Below are 9,166 nucleotides of genomic sequence, written 5' to 3'. Positions count from 1 at the left end.
ATATAATTCTGCAATTACAAAAGAACTAAACTAGAATCCATAAGTTATTATCATGTTTACAATTACTATTCTTTAATAAATACTACTAGTATGCAGCTCTATTATAAGCTTTTTAGATTTGATTTAAACACACGCATATATACTTTCAGTTGTGGGAGGCTTTACAGGTTCTATTCTATGCACTTTCTTTTTTTTTTTTTTTTTTTTTGAGACGGAGTTTCGCTCTGTCCACCAGGCTGGAGTGCAGTGGCACGATCTCGGCTCACTGCGAGCGCCGCCTCCTGGGTTCACACCATTCTCCTGCCTCAGCCTCCCGAGTGGCTGGGACTACAGGCGGCCGCCACCACGCCCGGCTAATTTTTTGTATTTTTAGTAGAGACGGGGTTTCACCGTGGTCTCGATCTCCTGACCTTGTGATCCGCCCGCCTCGGCCTCCCAAAGTGCTGGGATTACAGGCGTGAGCCACCGCGCCCGGCCTTCTATGCACTTTTTTGACAGAGTTCTAAAAGAGCCAGTCAGTCCAAAAGACAGGTAGAAAAAAAGTTAAATTAACTGGGCAAATAGGACTCTTATATAACATCCAAAACATGCAAGATTCTGCAACAAACTGGGAGTATTTCAGGGTTAGCCCGCTATCTTCTTTGGAAATAATTTCATCTTAACAGTTTAAGAAGGTGGACATTTCAACACTATCAAGTGTATTTAGGTGACAGGTTTCTTTTGTGTTAACTTGACTCCCCTCAATGAGCTAGTTTGTAAACTAGTCACTAGTAATTCGGTCACCAGGAAAATGAAGCCTGCAAGAAAGGATGTCAGTATTCAAAATGCCTTGTTATCATCTGAACCCATTCAAATAGTTCATTTTCAACATTAGTATGTAAGTTCAGTAATGAGATGTCTAACTAAAGCAAGCTCCTCCAACAAGACCAAGACAGCTTCTTTTCTTCTTAGGCTTAGGTTTTGCCCAGAATTCTCAAAAACATGGACTAGCCCATATCAGCAGTCATTGCTCCTACAAGAAAGCCTTGGGCTACCACACACATATGGACGAAAGGAAGGGACATTTTAGTATTTCCTCTACTCTTCAATTTGTATAATCCCTATGCAACAATTGCTGCAAAATCTGCCATTCCAATGGGGATGAATGATGGGTCTTTAGCTTTTATAATAAGATTGGATCTCTGATCTTCATCATATGAAGAAAGGAAAGCATCTGTGTCTGTTTACAGCGATTGCTTGAAGAATCTCCCTAGAGTGACCAACCCCCTCACAAAATTTCTGATCCCTGGGACTATATTATTGAATGTGAAAATTATTGGGAGATATTTATAAAAGTAGGCTGGGAAAGGTGTCAACTCATTTGGCCAGATGCACAGCTAGGCTAGAATTACTTCAAAAGTGTATGAATATTTAAACTCATCGAAGAAGAAAAGAATCCAGTCTTTCTTTTTAGAAGAGTGTGAAGTTGTCTAAAATAGTTAATTCTGTTGATTATGGTCTTGAACTAGTGTTAGAATTCCTCACCCTACTCCTTACCCTTAATTTATGTAACACCTGTTCACCAAAACCTTCTGTGAAATGCTGAGAAAGTCTTCAGCCTGAGGGTTTTAAGGTACAGTTGTGGCACATCTTGTTTTGGCACTTGAATTTAGTGAGAGAATGACCTGATGAATCTTTTGTGCTTGATATTGTAATTTTGCGCTGTTAGCCAAAATGTAAGTACTTCTAGTCTGCCTTTCACTTCCATAATTAAGTTGCCAAACTTGACATCATTTTTTTAATTTCCTAACCTAGATCTTTCTGTATACATAGTGGTTAAGAGTATGCTTAGGTAGGTATCAGATTTTCTGGCTTTAACTCTTCTTACCTGTATAAGCTTGGGCAAGTTATTTAACTCTTCGATTCCCTGTTCTCTTATCTGTAAAACAGGCAAAATAGTATTACCTCAAGATAATATTACATAGCTTATGACAATTAGAAATGAGATATCATCACATGTAAGATGCTTGGAAGTGTCTAGATTAGAGGAAGAATCCAAAATATTAATTTTTATTATTCTTGACACTCCTTTTACCTCCTAACAATTATATTACACACACACACGCGCACACACACACACACACACACACACACACACACATATATCTATACCCTTTTGGACCACTGATCCCCGAGTTCTAAAAATGTTCAGTGCCACAATCATACTCAGTAGAAAACCTTGCCTCCCAACCCAATAATCAAATGGAGGCTATCTAACAGAAATATTTTCAACTCTTGTCACTCTCACTAACAAACTCGTCTGCATTGTAATAAATTATTTAAGACAAGGATGGGGATTTTGGATATTTACCTGAAGGGATGGATGTTTGTTGCTGAAACTCTATCACATACCTCTTAGTGTTTCTCTGATCATAGATGAGTGTATCAGTACACCAACTCAAGTTGGGCTAATTAGATGATCTCTTCTGAGAATTTGAAATTTGTTTTTAGAGACTTTAGGTGGTCTCTGATGGTTGTTTGAACTGCTCTACGTAGACTCAGGAATCATGTGCACATAAAAAAGCGGGGTATGTGGCATTGAAGCAGAGCTACCAAGGGAAGCAGAAATGAGAGACCCACAGCCCTAGAGAGTGGGATTTTGAATCTTCAAGTGTTTCTGGCTCCTATTTCCAGTCCCCAGTGAGGTGTGTTTCCTGCTCTGAGGTCCGAGGAGATACCTGTAAACATTATATTCTCTCTTTTTGCATAAACTGGTTCAACCGGGCTGCTCATAAATGTAACCAAAAAACTTCTATTTAAGCAAGTGTTCACACCCATTTATCCTTCTTCTCTACAATTTCTATGGAATGGTCTCTCTTCTACCACAGGAGAGTCCCTCCATGTTTGCTCTGAATACCCTCCCTTCTTGCATTCTTTGAGACCTTATACTATTGGTCATCAGTACTCTCTCCCATCTCCCTCACCTGCATCTTGGAATATAAACATCCTTGCACTGCTGGCACCTTGGAAAACAATAATACATCGTTCTTGGAACCTTCTCTCATGCATTGCCAAATCATCACAATTACACGAAAAAAACCCTTTCTCCATCCATTGCTAAACTTCTAAGAAAAGCAGTCTAACCTCAGAATCCAATTATTTATCTTCTATTTATGGTTTGCCACTTCAATTTTCTTTCTGTGCTCAATGCCCTCCATTGATAATGCCTTAACATTTTCTGATACATTACAGCATTTGACATAGTTAGCTCCCTCTTTTCTTTTGAAACTAGCTCTTTCCTTCATTTCTGACATGCTATACTCTATACTATACACATTCTTGTTTGTGAAATCAATACTCATCTTGATGATACAGAATTGCACACGTACAGCCCAGATCTCTCTCTTCTAAGTTCTAGTCACATACATAGATACACACATGCATACATATGTGCACATACATGTAAACATATATGCACACATTTATGCATGTATTTAAATATATGCATACATATAAATTGTATGTTTTGTGTGAACGTACACACACATATCTTTCCTCTTAACATTTTCTTCAGGTACCTCAAACTCCACATTGCCCAACGTGTTATTCATCATGTTCATCAAACAACCCTCTAGTCCTCCAGAGTTTTCTAGCACCTCACCACATCACACTGCAATCCACCCAATCACCCAAGACAAGAATCTCATCCATGAGTTTGGGATTACTGCAAAATCTTCTCCCTGTCTCTAATGTAATTCTCCTCAAGCCCAGAATTTAAACTATTGGCAGAGTGATTTTTCCAAATGTACATTTAGTCACCTGTGCCCATGTCTACTGCTAACAGTGGGAACTTGGAAGAAGAGTATACTTGGGGACTCACCTATTATATATATAAATATTTGAAAGTGATATGATAAATACATGTAACAAACTGACATATAGAATCAATTATCTCCTCCTACCTTAATATATTTTCATACCAATAAAGTCATAATATGTTGCAAAGCTATGTTTTAAGTAACTAATGTTTGGCAAAGTATCAAAGATAAATGAATGAATTATTATTGCCCATATCTAGATTTTCAGATGTTGGGATGATAATATTTGCATATGTCTACTTCAGTAACATATATATATTCAGTAATAAATATTTTACTCTATATAATTCAATACATATTCAATTATATATTACTATATATGATTCAGTAATTATTTTATTTTTTCAATAAAATTTATGTTAGGACTTCATTATAAAAAATTGTAAATTATATCGTTAATATCAATATTTTCTTGTAATCTATGCTCTTTTGAAAACAACACCAAATTAGCAAGTCTTCTTTGAATTGCTGTACCTCTTGAATAGCTTTTTATTGATAGCAATTTGGAGAAACCTTTCTCTGCTGAGGCAGTAGCACTTGGAATTGTAAATAAAATTCTTAAATAAATACTTAAATCAGAAATAAATATTTTATATTTAAACTTTGAAGTAGGGTCACACATAATAAATTATTATGATTGCAGTAAATATTATAAAACATTTTAATGTCATTATTATATAAAGTCACTATTAATCACATCACATTTTTTGCCTTCTCTTAAGGTAACATTTCAATTCACACATTAAGCTAAAGACTTGGTGTCACACTTACACTTTTTAATGGTGTATCATGTTTACTTCTTAAATAATTTTATGAGTTATAATTGTTTGATATATATTTGCCCAGGCTGATCTTGAACTCCCGGCTTCAAGTGATCCTTCTGCTGTGCCCTCCCAAAGCGTTGAGATTACAGGGGTGGGCCACCACAGCCAGCTTATAAATTATTGAAAAATGCAAAATAATCCTCAGTTGCCATATGTAAGTATTGTGTATACCATATTATTTCATGAGTGCTTCCATATCTTGAACTGAAATACAATGAGAAGCAAGAAAGTGGTTGCCTGACACTACTGGAAAGCAATCAAATGATTTCAAGTAGCTATTCTATTTTTGATGTCTAAAGGGAAAGATTTGACAAGTTGCAAAAATTTGCCTTTTTCTCTCATTTAAGTATTTTTGCAGGTCAAATTCTGCACATACTGCAAAGTAGTGTTTGTCTACAATATATCCAGTGACACAACCTTATGAGCCTCTATGGCTTTTGGATGCAGCCGCCTTTTGGTTCAAGAATGTGTACAGAAAATATGTGTAGAAACATTTCTCTGGAGCCTGAATGGGTTTATTCACAAGAGTGTATGTTTAGGATTATGGGTCACACTGTGCCAGCACTGAGAGTCAGATAGCCAGTGACAGAGGTTAGGTCAACCAGCCTTTCTGATTTGCCTAGGACTAAGGGACAGGCATTCCTGGGATGTAGGATTTTCAGTGCCAAAGCCAGGAAAGTTCCAGGCAAGCTGAAATTATTGCACCAGGAGTCCACATGTCTTTCAATAAAATTTGTGTATATGTTTGTAAGATGCATAGTTCCAAGTCAGTGGTCCCTTTTGCCCATGTCTCACGGTGATACTATGTCATTCATTTGCTTACACTACTTTAATCTTCCCTCGATGATGTAATAAAAATATCCAAACAGCTAAAACACTAGATAGCATGAAAAAAATACTAAGAACAATGCCTAATATAGCAAATTTTAAGTAAATGGTAGTCATTATTATCCTACCTATAGTTAAAATCCCACTAATAGTTAAAATCCTACCAATAGTTTATCTTCATAACACACAGGGGGTGAGAAATACATGTTTTTGAATGGCCCAGGAGGAGTTTCTGCTCTGTGTGAGATTTACAAATTAAAATGGAATAGGGACTGGAGAATTAGTCTGACTTTAAAATTTTACTTCAGAGCTTCCAGTGATCAGGCTTTGGTTTCCAGAGGATCTGAAAGTATAAATTAGGATTCTCTAAATGATGAGATCCAGGTATTTTCACTTGAAATTTGGAGCATAATTTTAGGGAATTCAGAAACAGTTGTCAGAGGAGTGCATAGCTGTCATTTAAAGCATACATTCTGTAAGTCAGGAACTTAGACTTCAATTTGTGAGGATAAGGAGCCAGTTTTAGGGAGGAGGGTGGAGAAATAAAAGCAGAGAAGAAAGTTGCACTAACATTCACAAATGTTGATTTTCTACTTCATGCCAGAAACTTTGCTAGGGTTGGACTTTGATCAGACTTCTGGAGCTGAATGAAAACTGTACTACACTCAAAAGAGGTTCAGAGTTGGTGGTGCTGTGACTTGAAGTGCACACACCTATCTTTTCTAACTATCTCATTTGCACAGAGGTAGACAAACTGAGCGGTGTGAGAGTACAACAGATGTCTGTCAGTTACTGGATTTGGGGAGTAAGAATCAGCCCTTGGCAGCCAGGTGCGGTGGCTCACGCTTGTAATCTCAGCAGGGTGGGAGGCCGAGGTGGGCTGATCAAGAGGTCAGGAGATCAAGACAATCCTGGCTAACATGGTGAAACTCCATCTCTACTAAAAAGACAAAAAATTAGCAAGGTGTGGTGGCACATGCCTGTAGTTCCAGCTACTCGGGAGGCTGAGGCAGGAGAATGGCTTGAATCCAGGAGGTGGAGATTGCAGTGAGCCAAGATCGCTCCACTGCACTCCAGTCTGGGCAACAGAGCGAGACACTGTCTCAAAAAAAAAAAAAAAAAAAAAAAAAAAAAAAAAAAAAAAAAAAAAAGAATCTGTCTGGCTTTTGCTGTCTGCCTTGGCCACGATTGTCTCTTATGTTGTACTGAGCTAAGGATAAGGTGGAAGAGCATCAGTGCACCTCGATGTATAGAGCAGAGGCTTTTAAAGTAACTGCATTAGAACTCCAATCTGGGTCTGAATTCTGAATCTTGTGCTTCTACCATTTTAAAACATACCAGGCATCATCACTGAATGAAATAAATTTGTTCCGGATAGTAGAATTAAACTGTGTTTCCACTAAACCCTTTTCCAACAGTTTTTATTATAAATTTGGTGACATGATTCTACCAGCGGAGAAAGTGGACTATTTCAACATGAACATGTCAAAACAGAATGTAAACAGTTATTTCATTTTAGCCCTACGAAATCCCTGTAAGATAGGGCAGGGAACTATGTATTATTGCCTTTATGTTTCCTGTGTAGAAAGGAAAATGAAGCACACTGGGGTCAATTAATTTGTCAAAGGTCACCTAGCAAGTTGGTGAGACTACCATTCTTCCAATATGCTTTCCACCAGACCATGTTAGACGTTAAAGGTCATGGATACACACTTGTTTCCAAGTCTGCATTGCATTTTGGAGTGCGAGACCAGGTGACTAATGGAGAAATAGTGTTTGGATACTATGTTGTTGAGCTTGGAAGAAACAGCCCTATTTAAGCCAATGACTGAAACTGAGGGAATAACCTGATGGAAGGCTTAATGTTCCACAGCCAAGTGCTGCCTGCCTGTGTCAAGATACATGCAGTTTTACTTCAGCAGTAAAGAGGGAAACATCTGTTACAATGGAGCTCTTCCAGTGCAGGGGAGATGAGAGAAAAGTTGATTATAACATCCACCTAATTTCATAAAAATGCACTATCGAACAAGAACAATTTGCTGGATTATAAAAGCTGCTGGATTAACCAGGTGGCCTTGTTGGATGCAAATCTTGCTTTCCACTTTGCACAGTAGATACTTAAATGTCAACAGATGAGTCCTCCAAGTCCCTTTCAGTTCTGCACTTTCTGGAAATGTTTAATTAGCTCTGTTGACACCCATCAGTCAACTTACAAAGTTGAAACTTCAAATATAGTAAGCTTACAAGAGGATATTTTATATCTATTTGTGTATATATATTTACATACCCTTATAAGGAATGAAAATGGATACATCCTTTCTATTTTTCCATTTTAATCCAAGTCCATTTTACTAGTCTATTTGCTTAGATCAGCAGGTAAACTTCTCTTAGGAGAACATCTTTGTTGATTAACCCAAGGACCCTAAATAATTGATCTATGTAAAGTGGTAGAGGTCTTGTGACTGCCACCCATTTCTTTCCCTGCTTGACGTCCTATTGCTCACCCACGCCTGCTCCCCTGTTTTCCTCATGAGGCCAGGATAGTGAGGACTATGCCTGCACTAATTTAGTATGTGAGTTTTGCTACATCCTTCCTCAGAACATGATGTTTAATATTGTGACGAGGCCTGGACTGTTCATGTCCCAGTGTCAGAGTGTGGCACCAGAGCTCCAGTAAAGATTAAGTAAAATGAATCTCCAGCTTCTTCTGAATTAGATCTTTATGGTTACTTTTGGTTCATAAGTTTCAAATAAAATTCAATGACGTCTCAGATTTTTTTTAAAAAGTTCATTTCCACATTAAGAAAATGGAGTTCAAACACAAACAGAAATTACTTCTATGTTTTCATATCATTATCCACCTCCATTTTCATAGAGATTGAGAGAATGTTTATGGATCCATTAGTATTTGTGGTCTAACCTGGTAAATTAGACTTTTTATGGAAACTGAAGTCAACTAGTACAATTCATGGAAATGGATTCTGTGTGTACCTGAGAAGAAAATTATATTAGATGAAAACATTTTCATGAGTGTTTATAGATGATAATGTTAAAGACAGGCATATCATTATAGACACTAATATTTCTATAGATTAATCTTATAAGACGTTTTTGCTCTCATCAAAATGATGAAATAACTTTTACTATCATCACTTTATAGATGAGAGAACAAAAAAGTTAACTGATTTGCCATAAATTAGCAGCTATTGAAAGTGAACAAACTGAGACTTGTGCTCAGACATACTGATACTATGTCTCATATGCTTTCCATTACACTACACATTGATTCTTACATCTCTACTCTCAGCTACACAGGATATGTCCATAATGTGTGTTATTGGTGATATAATTTCTGCCAGGAGACAGACACCCAAAATAATGGTTTAAAAGATTGGAATTGTTTTCTCCCTTACCTAAAAGTCCAGTCCCCACTGGTATCAAAGTTCTGCTTCACAGAGCTGTCAGTGGTCCTCATTTCTCTTTTGCTGTTTCACCACTCTTCCATTCCTGAGTGTTGCTCTTAGCTGCATGTCCAAAATGGATTGGCAAAATTTCTGCATTCTAGCTAGCATGGAGAAGAAGGATGAATGGGAAGACACACTCCTTTCCTTTAATGTCACTTTGTGGAAATTTCACACATCAGTTCTTCTCACATTC

At 37.3% G+C, this 9,166-nt stretch overlaps 1 pseudogene; it reads right to left on the bottom strand.

The window, feature by feature from the left end:
• Window positions 1-898: 898 nt before the first annotated feature.
• LOC115899612 lies at window positions 899-1,223 on the bottom strand (annotated as a pseudogene).
• Window positions 1,224-9,166: the final 7,943 nt, after the last annotated feature.

The sequence above is a fragment of the Rhinopithecus roxellana genome, chromosome 9 (genome assembly GCF_007565055.1).
Source record: "Rhinopithecus roxellana isolate Shanxi Qingling chromosome 9, ASM756505v1, whole genome shotgun sequence".
Taxonomy (NCBI): Eukaryota; Metazoa; Chordata; class Mammalia; order Primates; family Cercopithecidae; genus Rhinopithecus; species Rhinopithecus roxellana.
The sequence above is the reverse complement of the archived record's forward strand: the minus strand, read 5'-3'. Positions and strand labels throughout refer to the sequence as shown.